The 21158-nt window shown below is 36.4% G+C and overlaps 1 pseudogene; it reads left to right on the top strand.

Annotated features, from left to right (window-relative positions):
- Positions 1–212: 212 nt before the first annotated feature.
- On the top strand, positions 213–12453 carry LOC134809301 (uncharacterized; annotated as a pseudogene).
- The last annotated feature ends 8705 nt before the right edge of the window (positions 12454–21158 follow it).

Genomic DNA, 21158 nt, shown 5'->3' on the forward strand with positions numbered 1-21158 from the left:
ACCTAATGTAGATGATGGGTTGATGGGTGCAGCAAACCACCATGGCATGTGTATACCTATGTAACAAACCTGCACGTTCTGCACATGTATCCCAGAACTTAAAGCATAATAAAAAAGTTAAAATAAAAATAAATAAAACATAAAAATAAAAAATTAAGAACTTATGGTTTACAGCAAATTAGACAGAGTTAAGGTGATTAATGAATGGGAAGATGGTTCAGAAGAAAATATCTAGAATTAAGCTGGGTAAGTTAGAAAGATCAAACATACAGAAGATACAGTAAAACGTATGGTAAGATGATCTAGCACATATGTAATTGGAATCTCAGAAATAGAACAAAAGAGATTGGAACAGAACAGCATCTGAATAAAATGGCTGAGACTATTTCAAAAATAGATAAAAGATATCAAGAAGCCCTATTGATTCCAAGCAAGATATATAAAATGGAATTATTACTTAGGCACATCACAGTAAAACTACTAAACACTCAAAATAACAATCCTGAAAAATGTTAAAAGCAGCTAGAATAAAAATATCAATTACTTTCGAAGAAGCAACAAATGCAATGACCACTGACTTCTCAATAGAAACATCACAAACCCAATACCTTGGAATGACATCTTTAAAATGTTGAAAGAAAACATGCACCACCCTAGAATTCTATACTAAGTGATAATTTTCTTCAGTAGTAAAGATGACACAAACATGTTGTTTTAGTTATTTGTTGTTGCATAACAATATTACACAAACATAGCAGCTTAAAATAATGCATATTTATTATTTCACAGTTTATGTGGGTTGAGAGACTGGGCATAGGTTAGCTGAGCCCTCTGCAAGGCTGCAATCAAGGTGTTGTCCAGAACTTGGTTTTCATTTGAGGCTCTACCAGGGAAGACTTTGTTTCCAAACTCACGTGGTTGTTTGCAGCATTCATTTCTTTTCAGGCTGTCAGACTGAGGGCCTCAGCTTCTTGCTGGCTTTCAGCTGGAGGCTGGAGGTTTTAAACCCACGTATGATAAGAGGAAGGCTAAAAATCAATAAGCTAAGCATTCATATAAATAAATTAGGAAAAGGAAGCCAAATTAAAATCAGAGGAAGTAGAAGAAAATAAAAAAGCATCAATAAGGATACTTATTGACACTTTTTATTACTTTAAATCAATGGATAAAATTTTTAAAAGTCATAAAATATCACTGTGCATCCTAGACATAAAAATATATTAAGAAGCTATCATATACAACTTTATGCCAATAAACTTGAAAAATTTAGATGAACTAGAGAAATTTATAGAAAAATACAAGTTTATAAGCCTGACACAAGAAGAAATAGAAGACCTGAAGAATAGAAAAACATTTGCAAATGAAATTTATAAACTTTTCTACATGTAAGGGAGAAAATCTGTATTTTTACCTCATAGGTTCTTAGTTGAGACACTCCCCTGAAAATAAAAGTCAGATTAACAAGAGAAAAACCAGTAGAAGTTTACTGACAAATGCTATACACATCACACAGGAGAGGCCTCAGTTCAAAAGCACTTTTCTTTCAAGACAGTGGCCTAGTGGTTTTACTTAAATAGTATTTTAACCAAGAGCCATAAATTCTACAGTGAAAAGACAAAAAGGAGAGCATCTTCAGGCTTCCAAAAGGTGGGAAAATGTGAGAAGTTAAGTTTATGGGAAGAGTAAAATCTGCTTCTAGATCCTCAGGCACCACTGTCTCTGAGCTGATAAGCAAGCATTGTAAAGGGGCCTGTCTTTAGGTGGGAAAAGGCAGAGGGAAGAAAAACCTTGTCTATGGAAATTGTCCTGCCATCAGGCAAGCAGAGGGAGGAGCAGAGTGTCCTCCTGCTATTTAATATTCTTCAGCTCAATAATCCCCAGTATTTTAGACAGCAATATTTTGGTTTTCTTTATACACAGAAAATTCCAAAACGACTTCACTAGTACATTTTACCAAACATTTAATGAAAATAGAATGGCAATCTGTTAAAAACGATGTGACATATGAAGAAAAGGAGAACATTCCCCAACTCATTTTGTAGGCCAGCATAATCACGGATACTAAAAATCTAAGTAGGATATAACAAGAGACATTTCAGGTCAATATTACTCAAGAACATACATGAAAAATCCCAAATAATATAATAGCTATTCAAATCCAGCAATATATTAAAAATATGATAGATCTGAACCAAGTTGAGTTTACTCCAGAAAGGCAAGGTTGGTTTAACAATACAAAGTTGAGCAATGTAAATTCATCATAACATAATTAAGGGCAAAAATTATGTGTTCATCTCTATAGATGCTGAAAAAATTGATAAAATTCCATATCCATTTATAGGGGTAAAAAGCTCCTCTAAACAAACTAGTAATAAAAGAACTTTCTTAAACTGATAAAATTATCCACAGAAAAAAAGCTACAACAAAAATCATACTAAATTATGAATTGCTAGAAGCTTTTCCTTTGTGACTGAGAACAAGACAAGTTTGCCTGTTATCACCTCTTCTATTCATTGTTGTACTGGAGGACCTTAACAGAGAAATAAGGTAAGATAGAAACTTGGAACGGATACGGAGGAGAATGAAAATAACTGAACTCTACAAATTTGCTTGGCCCTGCTTTATTTTGGGAAGGGTGTGGCTAGGACTATTTTGTTCTAAGTTTTGTATATCTTTTTTTTTTTTAACATTTCTTATATTTGGTTCTATGCAAGTGAAATGGCATATCTGGGAAAAAATATAAAACGATGGTTACTGGCCATTTGAATTGACTTCTGAAGGAAGGAGACATTTTGAATCAGCCTTGCTCTAGTCAATGGGGCTTTCTGAGGCTTAGTGAAAATTTGTACTTGTGCCCTATTCAGGCCAAGGTTGCTGGAATATCTTATTTTGATTTTACTATGGCTGACAAAAGGCAGAGTACAGAAAGAGTATTATTTTGGAAGATATTTTCTCTGGGACTATTTTTTTAGAGCAAAATCAACAGGGTGCTGATACGTGTTTGGATACTGGAGCACTGACTGATCAGTATTGTGATTCACCTACTCTTAAAGAAAATGACATACATCTAGCTATTGCACATGCAGAAAAATGTCCAAGCCTGATGCTAATGGATGAGTAAGCTTAGCTTCAACAATTGGAATGAAAATAAAACTATTTTAAGACTTGCTATTACTGGACAAGTTCAAACAACAAGGATGATCGTAATAGAATTAATAAAGATCTTTGCATGGTAGACTGACAGGCCATGCAGATATGAAGGAAGCAATAGATGTAACCTACATAGACATCAATGGAGCTTTGATTATATTAAAATGATATTCTCCTCCAAAAGAGATGAAGATTTCTCTGCTATTCTTAGATATCTATTGGGAGGGTGATAGGAAGGAAAAGGTAATTGAGGGAGTCACTGGGTAGGTGAAAAGTATACTCGGCATGAATATACTTGGGAGTGGGGTCATAGGTTCTTAAGTGAATTTAGGATGTTTCCATAGATGGCGTTAGCCTTGTTTCCTTTTTAGTCTGACTCAAGTGGTTACAATTAAACACGGTGAGTGTTTTCCACTGATTTGGCTGCTATTGGGCTGCATATATGCAATGTCAAAACAACAGAATACTTTGGAAACTTTGCCATCGTGGGTGACTGACTCACACAACCAGTTACAAAGAAATGTTTAAGGGTCTTCCATATACTGAAGAGCTGATGTTTAAATTCATCTTACTTCTCACAAACACATAAAGTGTGATAAAGCTTGTTGCTCCTGGGTAGGCAATGAAAGATCAGCAGCACACCACTGAAAAGATGTGAGTGTAGCCATATGTTGAGCATCCCTAGCAATTATGGAATGCTTTAAAATGGATAGGTATTCACATTTTGAAGCTATAAGTTTCAGATATTTATCTTCTTTGATGCAGCCGTCTGAACCAAATCTTGAGATTTGGTTTTTCCTTTTTCTTTCTTTTTGAGACAGGGTTTTGCTCTGTCACCAGGCTGGAGTGCAGTGGCACAATCTCAGCTCACTACAGCCTTGATCTGCCAGGCTCAAGCAATCCTCGCACATTAGCCTCCTGAGTAGCTGGGACCACAGGCAAGTGCCACTACACCTGGCTATTTTTTTTTTTTTTTGGTAGAGACGGGGTTTCGCCATGTTGCTCAGGCTGGTCTTGAACTCTGGTCTCAAACTCTGGTCTCAAGCAATCCTCCCACCTCAGCCTCCCAAAGTGCTGGGATTGCAGGTGTGAGGCACCATACCCAGCCAAAATTTGGTTTTCCGATGTGATTTCAGGATTCTAGATTGGGTGCTGTTTCTCCTACACTTTCCTTCCCTCAATCTCCATGTTAGGTTGTTCAGAGTATGCACTGTACAGGGTCAACACATCTGAGGAGGCACCATTCACATTGGGGACAAATACAGAACTAACTTACCTGGGAGCGCTGCAGGTGAGTGTAGACATTCCAGGCCTCTTGGCTGAGTCCTGAAGCAGCAAGAGAGCGCCCTCTACTCCATAAACTTTCACTCTCTCAACTGGTCATGCACACCTCAGCAGGGCCTGCACTATCACATTTACTTGGAGATGAACATGTGCACATGGCTATGCTTTCTTCTGGCTGTACTCTGAGTATCTGGATTCCAACATTTCCTCTTACACTGAACTTCTCGTGGTCACCTCATCTGGGGTTGGAGTATGTGCGCTCCTTACATTTTATGTGCTGGGCAGGAGGTAAGTTCACAGGAATGTATGGTTTTGTGTGTGTGTGTGTGTGTGTGTGTGTGTACACAAGCAGCTGCCACCCTCAGGCCCTGGGACGATCTTCGTACTCAAGTGGAGTACATTCGAATAGGCTTTATCCAATCCCTAAAGGTAGTGTTCCCCTGATTCCTTTTCTCTCTCTCCTGCCCTTCTCTATTTTTTTACACACTGGCTACCTCTATGGTCACTGTGCTAGGCTGAAAAAAATGACATCTCTTCCGAGATATAGCCACTTCCTAAGCCCCAGAACCTGTAAATATTTTCTTACATAGTAAAAAGTGAATATTACCTTATATGGCAAAGTATGTGATTAAGTTGAAGATATTGACATGCAGTGCTTTTCTTGAATTTTCTCGGTGGGGCCTAAATGCAATCACATGTGTAAGAGAGAGGCAGAGGGAGTTTAGAGACAAATACCGTCACCTAATGTGGCCAGAGGGGTCAACAGCTGGTTGCTGTGTATGATTGTTGGGATTACACATGAATATATATATTAGCTTTCTATTGCTGCATAACAAATTGCCACAAACTTAGTAACTTACAACAACAAATATTTATTGTCTCACGGTTTTTGTGTGTCAGGACTCTGGCCATGGCTTAGTTAGGTCCTCTGCCAGGCTGCAATCCAGGTGTCAGCCAGAGCTGAGTTCTCATCTAGAGGCTCAACTGGCAATGGATCTGCTACCAAGCTCTTGTGGTCATTGGCAGAATTCATTTCCTTGTGTTTGTAAGACTGAGGACTCTGGCTTCTTCCTGGTTATTGGCTGGAGGCCGCCCTCAGCTCCTAGAGGCTTCCATAGCTCCTTGCCACATAGCCCTTTCCATAGGTCCACTCAACATGGCGGCTTACCTCTCCAAAGCCAGCAAGGAAGAAAGATAGCAAGTTAGCTAGTAAGATGGAGTTATATAATGTAATGTGATTATAGGAGTGACATCCCATCGCCTTTGCCATATTCTGTTGGTTACAAGGAAGTCACAGGCCCCACCACACTCAAAGAGAGGGAACCATACAAAGGTATGAACTCCAGGGGTTGGGGATCATAAGGCCACCTTAAAGCCTGTCTACTACAATACATTCATTTAAGAAATTATATGGAAAGATGTTGGTCAAAGGGTACAAAGTTTTTGCAGGATAAATAAGTTCTGGAGAGCTAATATACAATCTGGTGACTATAATTAACAATACTGTATTGTATACGTAGAAGTTGCTAAGAGGGTAGATCTTGAGTGTTCTCACCACACACACACACACACACACACACACGAAAGAAAACGGTAACTATGTAAGATGATGAACATGTTAATTAGCTTGATTGTGCTTATTTCACAATGTGTATGTATATCAAAACATCAAATTGTACACCTCAAATATATACAATTTTTATTTGTCAATTATACCTCAATAAAGCTGAAAATAAATTATTAAAGAATGAGAACCTTTTCCTAATTCACACGAAAGTATCACATTGGTTAGTAGCAGCTTTTTGTCCACCCCAGCACTCTTTATTTTTTTCTGACAAAAGTAGTGCTAAAATGATAAATCAAGGGACAGACATGTAGTTATTAGCTGATGGAAAGTGATAAAATTGGAGAGGATGTAATCATGGTGTAGTTTTACAAGCGTTCTTTCCATTTTGATAATTTTTATTAGAATGTGCCTGGTTTTGGAAAACAGAAATCTTAATAAATAAACCACCACAACTTAAAATATCTCCTATTGGCTCAAATTCTTCTTTTTTATCAGACAAATTATCTCCCAAACAGGTCCTATAAATATGCATTTATTATAAAGTTGTGTGTTTGTCTTAGTGAATTGAGAAAGTAGGGGTTGCTCATTAGTGTTGATCTAGTTTCTCTGGGTTCCTGTAACTAGAAGGTATGATGAGCTATAGTGTCTTGAGTGAAAAATATTTGAAAATATTTTCTTCTTCTTTGAAATCTTGTCCATTCTCATTGGCCCAAGCAGGTTTTAGGCCTGAGTCGCCACTTACCTGGACTGTTGCCAAAGACTCCAGACTTCTCTTATTCTAGTCTATGCCTCTCTGATTTGTGTTTCTCCTCAGCTTACATACTTTGTGTAGTGCTTCATTCCCCTCACCTTAAATTCTGAGTCCTTTTGACTGTTCTCAAAGGCCCCACATGGTCCCCCTACAGGCCAGTTCCTTCAGGCTCTTCCTATCAGAGTGAAGGAGAAAAACATGCTCTTATATGCCATAGGTCTTTGCACATTGTTTCTTCTACCTGAAATACCTTCTTCCCTTTCTTCAACTTGTAAACTCCAACTCATTTCTTTAGTGCTTTGTTTTATGTAATTATTAACTTACATTATGAAACCTTTCAAACATAAACAAAATAGAATAACATAATAAACAAATATATCCCTACCATCTGTTTTAAAAATATTGGTATCTTGCCATATTTACCTCAGATGTATATTTCTCCAACTTCTATAGTAAACATTTTCTAACATACAGAAAGTTGAAAGAATGGTACAATGAACACTCATATACCTGGCACTGAGTTTCGACAATTGCTAATATTTTGCTTATTCATTCTCCTTCTCTCATTTCATTTATTTTATTTATTACTACCTCCTCCAACACCACATACACGTGGAACATTTAAACCTAAGTTAAGTCATTGCAGGCATCATCACTTCACCCCAAAATATTTCCACATACCTCTCCTAAGAGTAAGGTGTTCTCCTACGTAATGTTCACCTCATTGCTGCACCTACAAAAATTAACAAGCATTCCCTTACTTCATGTAATACTCTGTCAATATAAATTTTTCCCCGAAGTATCTTTTTATAACTATTTTTTCTATGCAACATCCATTCAAATTTCACTCATTACGTTTGGTTTTGTTTCTTTAAACTATTTCATTCTAGAACGGTCATCCCTACAATTTTTTCTTATGATACTGACTTTTTGAAGTCATCAGGACAATTGACTAAGTGGCATAATGCATAATCTGGACTTCTCAGAATCTTTCCCCATGTTTTCATTTAACATTTACTTTAGAACATATGTCTCCTGATAACTGAACATTTTCCTCTTTCCCATGACTCTTTTACCTAATGGTTTTAGCATACCTTGACGCCTGAATCAAAGATATAATTAGTGATTCTAAGATGATGGTAATTTTCTAATTCTTTCAATTATTCTACATTTATTAGTTGCCATTCAGCTAAAAAGAAGAGCATTTATCACTGATCAACTGGGAGTGAACTCCAGTTTTTCCTCTAGGGTGATTACTTCATTCTTTTCCTTTAATTAGCAATTTTTAAAGTAAGTCATCTCAATTAATGGCAGATGAGTGGGGTTTTCCTTCTTTTCTTTCTTTTGAGGATTATTATGGGCTATCTTAGTGTGGGTTTCCCCAGAAACAGACCCAGAGACAGAACTCAAGCGAAGGTAGTTATTTAGAAAGTGATTCCAAAGACACTGGTAGAGGAGTAGGGAAATGAGACAGGGAAGAGATGGAAGATAATCAGGGAGTGTTACTTAGTGGCTCACCACTGCAATTAACTAGAGCTTAATCCTGATGCAGAAAAGAGCCACGTAACACATGTGCCACAGAGCTGTCTCATTTGAGAGGTATTTATTCACCAATTTCTGTCAGTCATTCTTTGAAGACTGCTCCTAGGAGCATTAATTAGTTGGTATTATCAACTGGCCATGTGGGCAGGCAAAAGGGCTCCAATATCCAGAGAAAGCCCTCCAGCAGAGAAACACAGGTGCTGGCAGGTACTGGCACTCAGAAGTCTACTGATTAAGGGGTATGAGTAAGGCACCAACAGTTAAGGTCAGCTACACTGATTCATGAGTTTTTATTTATTAAGTGTGTTACTATCACTTATTAAAATCTCCCAAATTTGGCCAGTGGGAACCTTTTCAAGCCTACTGGCCTTGGATTCTTTTGGTACACTTTCATTAGCTTTGGGCACTTTCTACCTTTCTGACACATGATGAACCAGACTCACTTCATACTTCCTCTGTCCCAGACCTGGAATTAACCATTTCTCCAAGAAATTCTGATTCATATTATGAAGGAAACTAGGATCTGAGAGCTAAAAATACTCACTGTTACTGAGTGTGGGATTGCTTCTTGGCCCTTTGTGTGGCCTAGTTTCACAAGTTCACATTGACATTCTCAATTCAAATTTATACAGAATTCTTTATTTTTAACTTTTCTTTTCTCTTACACTGAATATACTGTTTCTAGTAACACTATTATTTAAAAATTAGTATACCAATATTACTACTGAGTAAATATTATTATAATTTCTTTGCAATTCTTTTTGTTCTTACCATATCCTAATAAGTATATACAGAGTACTGTGCTCTACAATTACCTGAAATAATTTTCTCTGTCTTTCTTTTGTGCTTTCTTTTTAAACATTTTGATACAGTTATGATGATTTCTTGTCATTTTAGAGGTTTCTTTTATTTTTGAATATAGTAAAACATTTACACAGTGCATATATCAAAACACATATAAGAAAATGCTCAGAAAAATCTGCCTTTTTAGTTTCCTGGTTTGCCTTTCCTGTGCTTGTTTTTGCATATGTATTTATATTTCCCGTACTTTCTTACCAAGATGGTAGACTAGTGTATATACTGTTATGTACTTTGCCTTTTCCTTTTAACAGTATATCCTGGAATTGAGTTTACTTCAATTCATAGAGATCTTCCTCATCACCTTTTAAAGTTGCATAGCACTCCATTTTGTGGCAGTAACACAGCTCATACCACTGCTGTTGAATGACATTTGGGTTGCTTCCAAATTTTTGCTTTCTCAAATAAAGTTGCAATGGATAATATTGTGTGTGTGTGTGTGTGTGTGTGTGTGTGTGTGTATGCATTTATAAAGGTGCAACTTTAGAGTAGATTCTCTGACATTCATAGCCTCATCAGTAGTTTGTTGTTATTAATGCACTTGTTTATTCCCATTATACTCATATTATTTACACTGTTGCACTTTTCCTTCTAAAGCCTTTTGCCTCCAAGTTTCCTTTTGTCTAATTGCTTTGGCTAATACCTCCAATACAATATTAAGAGTAGTGGACATAGTGAGATCCTTGCACTCTTTCTAACTATAATGTGAGTGCCTGCACTGATTCCCTATTAAGTAAGATGCTGGCTGTATTCAATCTTATTTTATCACGACAAAGAAGGACCAATGCCTATTTTATTAAGTGTTTTAAAAGAATGGACTTCAACTATTACCAGATGCCTTATTTTTAACATGTATGGATATGTAATTTTAAAGATATATTAATATAAAGCATTACATTAATAGATTTTTAAAAATATTGCAACTTTCTTACATTCTTGGAATAAACCCTTTTTGTTCATGATATGTGAGGAGCTCTGTGGACCCGCTCCCCAGTGAAACTGCTAGAAATTATAAAAAACAAGCGTTTAAAGTCTCTGGGAACAGCCCTAAGGGCAAAATGAAAATGAAGAAACATTTATTCAAGATGATTTAGTAAATCAGTTACTAAAACTCAAGAAGAACTCTAAGAGTCTGTAGTATTTGTACCCTCCCTCCCTTCTCTCCGTTCGGTAACTCAGAAACTCCACTCAATACTGGTATAGCCAAGAATACAGGGCTCCTTTTTCTCCCAGCTCCCAATTGAGGGCTAACTTACTGGAAGAGGCACAAAATCACCATTTCTCATCCTGCCCTCAGCTGTCTGTTTCTGAATCTAAGCTCTGGGCAAGTACAGGTGAGAGGGAGGGGCTCCCTTCTGCCCAGCCCTCACGTGTGGAATGGAGTCTCTCTACCTTGGGTGTGTTGCCACTGAGAATACTAGGGCCCCATTCATCTTTAACCCAGCTCAAGGCACATGAGTTCCATGCTGCAACAGGCAAGCAGAGAAGACCTGGTTTCATCTAGGTTTCTGAACATAATTATAATGACTACTTTGTAGTCTTTAATCTGTCAAATCTGACATTTGGTCACTCACAATTTCTGCTGCTTGATGTTTGTTTGTTTGGTCAGTTGGTTGGTTTGCAGTATACGGGTTTTACCTTCTTGTCTTTTTGCATGTCTTGTAATTTTTTTGTTGAAAACAAAAAATTTGGATAATATATTGTAGCAACTCTGGGAAGTAGTTACTCCTTCTCAGGGCTCATTATTTGTTTGTTTACTTGTTTAATTACCAGCAAAATTATTTCAGTGAAATCTATTTACCTCTACAGTGTGAATCCCCTGATGCTGCTTTTCATGGAGTGCAGACTTAGATGTACCCACAGTCATGCTGGGATGACAATGGTTTTGGCAGGGCTCTCTTACTGTCTCTTTCCCTGACCCCATCCAGCAGTTGAGCTTCACTAATTGCTGCCTGATTGCTGTATGTTTCAAACAATGACTTAGGATAGAAATTGCTTCCCCATAAATCCAATGAAATCTGGGCTCCTTTGAAAGGATAGTTCCCAAAGATACTATTTGAAATTAGTTATTACTTCAGAAGGGCTCTTCAACTTTGTCTTTCCCTATTTCTCTCTGGAAAACTAGCCAGCCTACAATTTAGCTTGTTGTTCCACCTATCAGACTCCTCTTGAGTCTGGGTTGCCTCTGTGACTTTCTTTGATCAACAGAATGCCATGGAAGTGATATAAGAAATATGAGATCACCGTACTGTGAGCAAGCCCAGGTTATCCATGTGGAGATAGAGAGTTCACATAAAGGAGCATCAAGGCACCACATAATTGACTTAATATTTCTTGGACATTCCAGCCAGCTCAGTCACCAATTAAATGCAGCTGAATGTATTATCCTAGCCACCACATAAAACAGAAAACGTTCCAGCTGATCCCTGCCTGAATTCTTGACCCACAGAATCATGAGAAATAACAAATTGTTGTTTTCAGACTCAGTGTACCTTGTCAGAAATGGAAAACTGAAATCCCATACTGTTATAAAGAAAATCCTTGTAACTTTTTCTAAAAGTTCCAAAGTTTTACATTTTGCATTGAAGTCATTATTCAGGTGTATGGAGTCACCTGGAGCTTAATGAGCTGCATCCAGGTATCACAGGCAATGGCCAAGAACAAATCAAGAGAACAGGGCTGGCTGAGTGCAGTGGCTCACACCTGTAATCCCAGCACTTTGGGAGGCCAAGGCAGGAGGATCACTTGAGCCCAGGAGTTTGAGACCAGCCATCTCTGCAAAAAAGTGAGACCCCTGTCTCTGCAAAAAAAAAAAAATTTAATTTTTAAATTAGCCAAGTGTGGTAGCATGGGCCTGTGGTTCCAGCTACTTGAGAGGCTGAGGTGGCAGGATCACTTGAGCCAGGAGGTAGGAGGTTGAGGCTGCAGTGAGCCATGATGTTGCCACTGCACTCCAGCCTTTGTGACAGAAGGAGGATTTGTCTCAGGAAAAGGAAAAAAAAGAGGGCAGAAGTCCAGAAATGTATTTTACATAGCCAGCCAAGGAAAAAAAAAACCAAAAAACCTTTAAGACTAAAAACAAAGCAAAACCAGTTACTACTAATATTAAGAGAATAAATATTATGAATGATGAAAAAGTTAACAAAGTGAATAAAGCTTTTGTAAGTATACAAAAGGAACTTGCATGCTTCTCAAAGGGCCTTTCTTTTGAATCTCTGCAGAATGAACTGATTCCTCAGCAGGTCATGAAAGAAAACCAGCTAATATTGATGAAGCTACAGAATTAATGGCTCACTTGTAATACAGTAGTGATGCATCTAAATCCCCCAAAAGACCAATAAATAAATGTTTTATACAAAAAAAGTCTTTCTTCAACCTAGAATGCATTCACATATTATGAGGGTTAGAAATTTGAGGTTGTTTTATTATACCATTTGTTGTATAATCCACATTTTCCCCCACTGATTTGTAAGATCACATCTGTCATAAGCAAGTGGAGCAAATTGTCCAGAAATAAACTTATGCGTATATGGAAAGACCATATTTATCTAGCCATATGCTAGTACCATGCAGTATTAACTACTATAATTTTACAATGGTTATGATATTTGATATGGCAAACAATGCTGCCCCTGTATCCAGTTATTCATAATTTTTTTTACCATTGTCATATGACTCTTGGGATTAGTTTGTCAAGGTTTATGTAAAATCCTGTTTGGATTTTCATCGAAATTGCGGTGAAATTATTCTCTACAGATGTCTTGTACATATTTGCTAAGCTTATTTCTAGATACCTAATGACTATTGTTCCTTGTAAATAGAGTGTTTTTTCAATAGCATTTAAAAATTAGTTAATAATATATAGGAATGCTGTTGATGTTTGTATGTTAATGATATATTGAACAAGCTTGCCAAATCTTAATCCAATTATTTTATTCAAACTTCTCTTTTATTTTCTATGTAAACAGCAATAGATAGAAATGAGAATAGATATGCCAAAATATGAAATGGTGTTACTTTGTGTTTTAACTTGCGTTTTCTTGCTTATTAATGAAGATGAACATCTCTTCATTTGTTTGTTGGTCATTTGGGTTTCTTATTAATTCTTCCTTTCCTAGGAATTCCTATTCCTACTTCCTAGTCTGCCCATTCAGGAATCCTATTCCTGTTCTGACCTGAATAGAATTCAACACAGAATTATTTTATTTAAAAAAATCTGTACTGTTATGTAGGATTTTGCACACTTAATATTGCATTTATGTACATTTTCCGCTTGTAATTATCTCAGAATATGGCTTTATTTGGAGATAGGGGCTTTATTGTTTCTTGAAACAACCTTCTTTTCAGTGTGTTGATCTGCTCTATTTTTTTTGTTTTCTATGTCACTACATTTCTCTCATATTTATTATTTTTTCTCTTCATACTTTAGGTTTAATTACATTTTTTCTAACTTCTCCATTGAATGCTTACCTTTAGTTTGAATCCATTTAATATTTTAAACAATGAATTTAAGCTACTGATTTTCTCTAACTGCCATTTTAGCTGTAGCTCCCAAATTTTGATGTAATTCTTTTGTTAAAGTTTACTTTCTAAACATTTAAAAATTTCTCTTATGCTTTCTCTTTAACCTGAAATTCTTAGCCCTTGAGTTTCAAAAGTATACACGCTTAAAAGATTCTTCAATTGTATTTTACTTTTAACCCTGAAAAAAATCCCATCATTTTATTACATATGATCCACAGGTCCAGCTAATAGAATATAATTGGAAATTAAGTGAATTAGGTTTTGTTTATTAGAATTCTTAGTGGCTGCAGGCAGAATACTTCTATTTGCTTCAGTCTTCCTACTGATTTAACTGGGACAATAATAAAATATAACCTTTTTTTCTAGCAATAACCTCAAACAATCAAATCTTTCTGGCAATCAGACTGACTGTCAGTGTGCAAAAGTAATAATATACTGCCCATAACTTTACAAGGTAATTATCTGTGTTAGCATCCTAAAATGTTTTAAGCTTTGGTGGGAATTGCGTCTAACTTTGAGGAGAATAATCCCCAAAAGACTCGAGGTAGAGCCAACCGACTATTTTAGGACGAACTGTGAAGCTATGCAAAGAAATAGAACTACTTTTGATTTTTAAGTTTTTTTTTTAATTTAATTGCATTGTGGTCATAAAATATGATATATAACATATCAATTACTCATACTTTTTGAGATTATTTTTGTGACACAGTGTTTGGTCAATTTTTGTAATTGTTTCAAGTGTACTTAAACTATGGTCTCTGTTGGGTTCATGCCATTCTCTTTCTGTATATATACATGTACATATATATGTATACATATACATATATATATACTTACTTACAAACTGTTTTTCAAGTCTCAAACCTATGCTCTTACTTTAGTTGCTTGACTATCAATTTATGATAGAATTATGTTTAATATTCATCTAATACTGGGCTTAACAATTTTTCCTTGTAACACATCTTGCTTTATGTGTTTTGAGGCTATATTATTTGGTGCACTTAAATTTATGATTTATAATACTGATGGTTATATTTTTTTACACTGACTCTTTGTTTTAATGTAACATTCCTACTTATCCTTAATAATGCTTTTCACTTAAATCTGTTTTGTTTAATGTTAATGTGACTATACCAGTTTTCTTTTGTTTAATGTCTTCCTGGTATAGTTTTCCCATCTTTTTATTTTAAAACTTTCTCTATGGTTTTGTTTGAGAAGTCTTTTTTATATGAAGTATATAGATGGAGGTTTTTTTTAGTATTCACTATCTTTTTGCATAAAAAGGAAGTTAGTACGTGGATTGATACATTTTTCTCTATATTTCTATTATTTGCTTATTTTGACAGTAGATGCTTTTAATTTTTTTTCACTAGTTATCCTTAACACTTTGACATATATATTTATGTCTTTTTTTAATACTGTACAGAATCATTTCCTAATTTTGGTCTTTTCCCTAACTTACTAAAGACTTTATCATGCTTTTACTATCCGTAAAATAGCACCCATCTTATTATTGATGGCTAGAGATTTAGTTTTACCATTTGTAAGAAAAATATTTTTTACAAAAAATAATGAATTATACTTTATGTTTCTTGTTATTTTTTAACCTACTCTTTCCTCCAGTATTTATTTTTTCTTCCTAAAGAACATCCTATCATATCTCTTTTAGTAAGGATCTATGAGTGGTAAACCTTCTTAATATTTGTATATCTGAAAATTTTGTTATTCTCTCCATCTACCTTAACTAATAAATAATACTTAATCTGGGTATAAAATTATAGGTTGATAGTTTATTTTTAGCACCACAAAGATATGATCTTACATTGATTTCTAGCATTTATTGCTGATATGAGTTCTGCTGACAGTCTAATTATTATTCTTTAGTAGGGAATCTTCCCTTTTTGCATGATAACTCTTTTATAGCATTTTTTCTTCCATATTTTTATTCACCACATTTATTATGTACTTGAGTAAGGATTTATATTTATTTATTCAACATGTTTCTTGGAAAGCACTTTTGATTTTAGGCTTCTTCTCTTCCTTCAACTTTAAAGTTATTCTGTTCTCTCTATAGTTCTCAGTACAGCCTCAAACTCACCAAAGATCTCACTGCTTCCCAATCACCAAATCCCTTCCAATAGGTCTTGGAGCTCATAGCCTATCATCAGTAATGTCCATTATATCCACAGACTCTTCTCTGTATTTCTCTTTTCTATATCTACTTAATCTTGGTTCATTCTGCTTTGTAATTAAACACTTTGTCTCTGTATATTTTCCTATCTGCTCACTCCTCCCTTCCACTTGGGTCCCAGACCCCCAGTGCAGAATCAGCTCAGTGCTTTCTGCCCTGGTGATGTTGGTGATGTGGCAAATACATTCTCTATGCTAACTGTCAGCTTGGCCTAGTTCCTACATCTGCCTCTTCTCTCTTTGCTAGCCTGAAGCTGTCTGTCATTAACTACAGGCACAGCTGTGTTTTTCAGCCTCTTTCTAGGAGTTGGGGAGGTATATCCCAGCCTGTTGCTTCAGTTGATAGGCCAGGCTCTGTTTCCTCACTTTATATGAGGTGTTTTTAGTCCCTTTACCCTATAGAAGGTAAACTGCCAGCCACCAAAGGCTGCTGTAGTCTCAGAGCCCAGCAAGCCTACCAGGCCCATGGCCTCAGTACTTCACCATTGTGTGTTTCTGTTCCATTTCAGATCTAATATGTATTTGGTTTGCAAGCCTGCTTATGACTGTTTTTGGTTGTTATAGTTTGTCAATCATGCAATATATTGGAGTAGATGCAATGCCTTACAATATGGGCTTGCTTCCACATTGTGTCGAGAGGTTCACTGTTCATTCTTAAAATCCCAACTTAGACAATACCTCTTGCAGAATGCCACCGTTGGTCACCCACAGCCCATTCTACCCCCAACCAAAGTTGATAATTTTCTCCTTTTTGGTTTGTCTGCACGTGGTTCATCGCTACACCCATAACACTGTAAGATATGCTGTATTTGGTATTTTCTTCCACTTGTAGTGAATCTCCCCTCCCCACAAATGATGGAGTCCTGATATGTTGAGTAATCCTCAAGTTTCAGAATCCAGCTCATTAGAATTTGCTGTGTTGATTACAGTATGCTTTCAGCATTTAGATCACTGTGGCAGACATTGTTGGTGCTAAAATCTTCTCAGATCCCTTTTATCCTTTTTAGATCCCCCTCTTTTGGCCTTGGTATGCTTTAGCTTTGAAAACCTAACACCTGACATTCTTCTTTGGAGGCTTGCCCTTGGGCTACTGGAGGCTCTGCCTGTATGTCTGGGAGCTGGGAGTGCTTGCATGTACATGTTAGCCCATGGCTGCCCTCAATCAATGACTAATGAGTATGGGAGTATAAAAGCTCAGCTCACTTACTTTTGGCAGCAGTGACTCTGAGGCATAACTCAGACTATAGAGTTAGTTTCCTTGCAGGATAAGGCAGAAGCTACCCTCTATAGGACTTTGCTTGTAATTGTACCCTTGCTTGGTTTCTTCCCCTTTCCCAACCTATTTCTTCCACTCCCTTAGTGTTTTTTCCTGGGAAAAATATCCTTAATAAATTGCTTGCCTATGACTTCTGACTTTATGGTCCACTTTTAAGGATCTTGACTTAATACACCAACAGTTAAGAAAGCCCAAGATCTAGAGGTAGAGAGAAGTAGATTCTCTCACCACTGATGCACCCAGATGTCTTCACCCCAGAGCATTTCCTCTTGTATGTATCTATGGTTTTTCTTCTTTGTTCTTTATCTATCTGTCTTACTTGTTAATTGCTCTGTCCCTCCTTTGAGTGGAGGGTCTATTTGTCTTTTCCTCCCTTTCTTTTAAAATTTCCTTCCTCTTCTCACTTTGCCTGAGGCTAATGATTACTCCTAGTCCCCAGGAACATATGTCTCAACTATTCCCCTTGTTCATATTAATTGGAAGCCTCATATACTAACAAACTTGTGATGCAATTTTGAGCTGAAAGATAGAAGGAACCATGGGGTCCCCTTTTAATATAGGGGTTCTGGGTGTCCCTGGATTACTGGGCATTTTAAGACTATGTGTTGTAATATATTTTTGGTATGTTTTCCCCATGTGCTAGACTTGAAGGGCACAGATTAACTTCTTTATTTTTGCATCCAAAGCTCCTAGAAAAAGAGCCTAGGGAAGTGGTTTTCAAATCATCTGCAGATGGGGAGATGGGGAATTTAGTGTGCTGGGCCCCACCCCAGATACACTGAAAGCAGAATCTCTAAGGGATAAGGCCTATAATTCTACTTCTTAAATAAAATCACCAGGGAATTCTTACACGGTTTGAAAATTCCTGGCCTAAAACTTAGATCCCTCAGAAAACATTTATTGAATTAAATGGGCCTGCTTACTTAAATGACAAATATAAGAAATAAAGCATATTACAGACATTAGATTACTGCAGATTTGATAACACTTTTTAAATTATAAAAGAATTCTGGAAGCATTCTGTCCCCCTGACTGATGGAAGTTCAAATAGGTAACTTCTAAAACACAAATCAACTTGAAACAAAATTATGAAAAGAGGCACTAGGCAATTACCTATAGATAGATGCTGCAGCTAAAAGTTTGGGTCAGCAATCATTAGGTAATACTCTTTTCCTCAGATAACTAGTCCTTGGTTTTGGTTGTGAAAAAACACCTCTAATGGCAGAAATTAGTTGGACTTTCATATCTGTTGATGTTAGAGAAATTTAGTCACAGCAGATACCAGCTTGAGCTCACCAAAATTGATAAGCTATCTCTGACGTTTTTACTGCAGGGTGCAGTGACAGCCTGTTTCCATGGAAACAGACAACAGCTTGCTGAAAACAGAGGAAGGAACTTTAGCATTAATTACTGTTTCAATTTGAATTCAATTGATTTCAGAGTAAATCTAGAGACAACTTGGCAGTATTATTGTGAGAGTGCTGTAGGCATGCCCCACACTATATTAAAATAGTTTAACAAATATAACAAAGTGTTGTGGCTTACAAGAGAATTAAAGCTCAACTGTTGAAGTAAGCAGAAGAAAAGTATACACCAAAGTCTCAAAAGTCAGTAGTTTTTAATTCCTTTTTTTTTTTTTTTAAATTCAGAGGGTACACGTGCAGGTTTGTTATATGGGTATATTGTGTGATGCTGAGGTTTGGGCTTCTAATGATCCCGCTGCCAATGTAGTGAAGAGAGCACCTGATAGGTAGTTTTCCAACCGTTGTTACCCTCCCTTCCTCCTCGCTTTTGGAAGCCCCAGTGTTTATCGGAACCCCCAGTGTTTATTATTTTCATCTTTGTGTCCATGTGTACCCAATATTTAGCTCCTACTTGTAAGTGAGAAGACGTGGTATTTGGTTTTCTGTTTCTGTGTTAATTTGCTTAGGATAATGATCTCCAGCTGTATCCATGTCACTGCAAAGGACATGCTTTCATTCTTTTTTATGACTATGTAGTATTTCATGGTGTATATGTACCACACTTTCTTTATGCAATTCACCATTGATGGGCACCTGGGTTGATTCCATGTCTTTGTTATTGTGAATGGTGTTTTGATAAACATACAAGGGCATGTCTTTTTGGTAGATTGATGGGATGGGATTGCTGGATCCAATGGTAATTCTATTTTTAGTTCTTTGAGGAATCTTCAAACTGCTTTCCACAGTGGATGAACTAATTTGCATTCCTACCAACAGTGTATAAGTGTTCCCTTTTCTCTGCAACTTTCCCAGCATCCGTTATTTTCTGACTTTTTAATAATCACCCATTCTAACTGGTATGTGGTATCTCATTGTGGTTTTGATTTGCACCTCTCTGATGATTAGTGATGTTGGACATTTTTCATAGTTTATTGGCCAAAAAACTCACTTTTTGAACTATGTAGATGAAAGATTGACTTGCTTTTAATTAATCTAATTCCCTTCAAAAAAGCCACATCATTATAGGATTGCTCTTGATGTTCCTTCCACCAACACCGAGGAAGAAAATGCAAAAAGAAGTAAATTTTTAAAAAGTCTAATTTTGGAGTACTCTATGTTTGGCTCTATGAGGTTTGAGGATGAGAATGCTGGATTCCTTAAATTATTTATCCTATTGGCCATTGGATTGCTTAGCCTCATTTCCTGGCTTCCTTGGGGTGCGTGTGTGTGTATGTGTGTGTGTGTGTATACACTAAAATCTTAGGAAGCTTTTGTCAATTTTGGTGCACTCAAGCTTGGACTGGTTAGGACTGAATTTCTCTCCAACACCGACAGATATGAGAGTCTGACTAATTTTTAGAATAGTTTCAGTATATATTTATATATATATATACACACACATATATATACACATGCAGTATATACACATAGACATACACATATATATACACACACACACATATATATACATACATATATACACACACACACACACACACATTCAAGAGTTTCTAATTTGAAAGTCCTCGGAAGGAGTTATACAGTAGAACATTATTTGCCCTGGAAAGTAATAGGTTGGGTTTAGTAGTTAGAAGTTGGCACAGAACTAGAAGTGAATACAACAAATAATTGGTGAGAAGTCAGGATGAGGAGTCCAAAGGACAGAAAAACACCAACAAATCTTGACAAAAGTGAATTTTGTCTATTGAACTATTTCATTGAGACTGTAAAATTATATATAATGTATATATAATATTTAAATGTAAATATATAATTAGTATGTATTATTAATATATAAATATTTATTAAGGTATAATAAATGTGTATTAAATATTAAATATATACTATGTATTTATATATAAATATGTAATATATAATATATATTTAAGTATATTATTTAAAACCCTAGATAAGCAAGATGGAGAGCATAATGACTATCAAAAAGGGCTTCAAGAAAGTCACATTTCTCTCTAGAGAAGTGTGTGCATTTCTTGGTCACAGTTTTAAAGCAGAAGATCTTAACAAAGTCAAAAGCCAAATGTTGCAAGGTAGTATTTAAGAATGGGGATTCTAGAGTAGGATATAACCAAAAGTAGAAGGAAGGTGTTAGGGCCTCACCTAGATTTCCTCTGTTCCATTTACCGAATCTCTGAGCCCAGCTCCCAGCTTCTGTGTGCTATCAGTAGCTATTAATAACATCTGTGACCTTTCTGGTACTATCTTTTCGGTTATTGGAGCTGTTTCCTTTGCATAGACAGCCAGAGCCTGGAAGTTCACAGGCCATGCCTATATCTTACTGTTGTAGGACCACAAAAGCCTGGATCTTTTTTTCTTGGAGTGGGACAAACTTTGAGATGCAACTAACACTTCAGAGTTCACAGTAGGATCAGGGTGAGGCAGGGACTTTGCGTGAAATCTTACTCTTGTTTGGCTTCTACCCCTTCTTGGCATATGTGGTAGCCAGTCTCCAAAATGACCTCCGACGACCCTTGTTTTCTGGTTTTCATGCCTTTGTAGAGTCCCCTTCCACAATAAATAGGGCTTACCTGGGTG

Source organism: Pan troglodytes, chromosome X, assembly GCF_028858775.2.
Source record: "Pan troglodytes isolate AG18354 chromosome X, NHGRI_mPanTro3-v2.0_pri, whole genome shotgun sequence".
Taxonomy (NCBI): Eukaryota; Metazoa; Chordata; class Mammalia; order Primates; family Hominidae; genus Pan; species Pan troglodytes.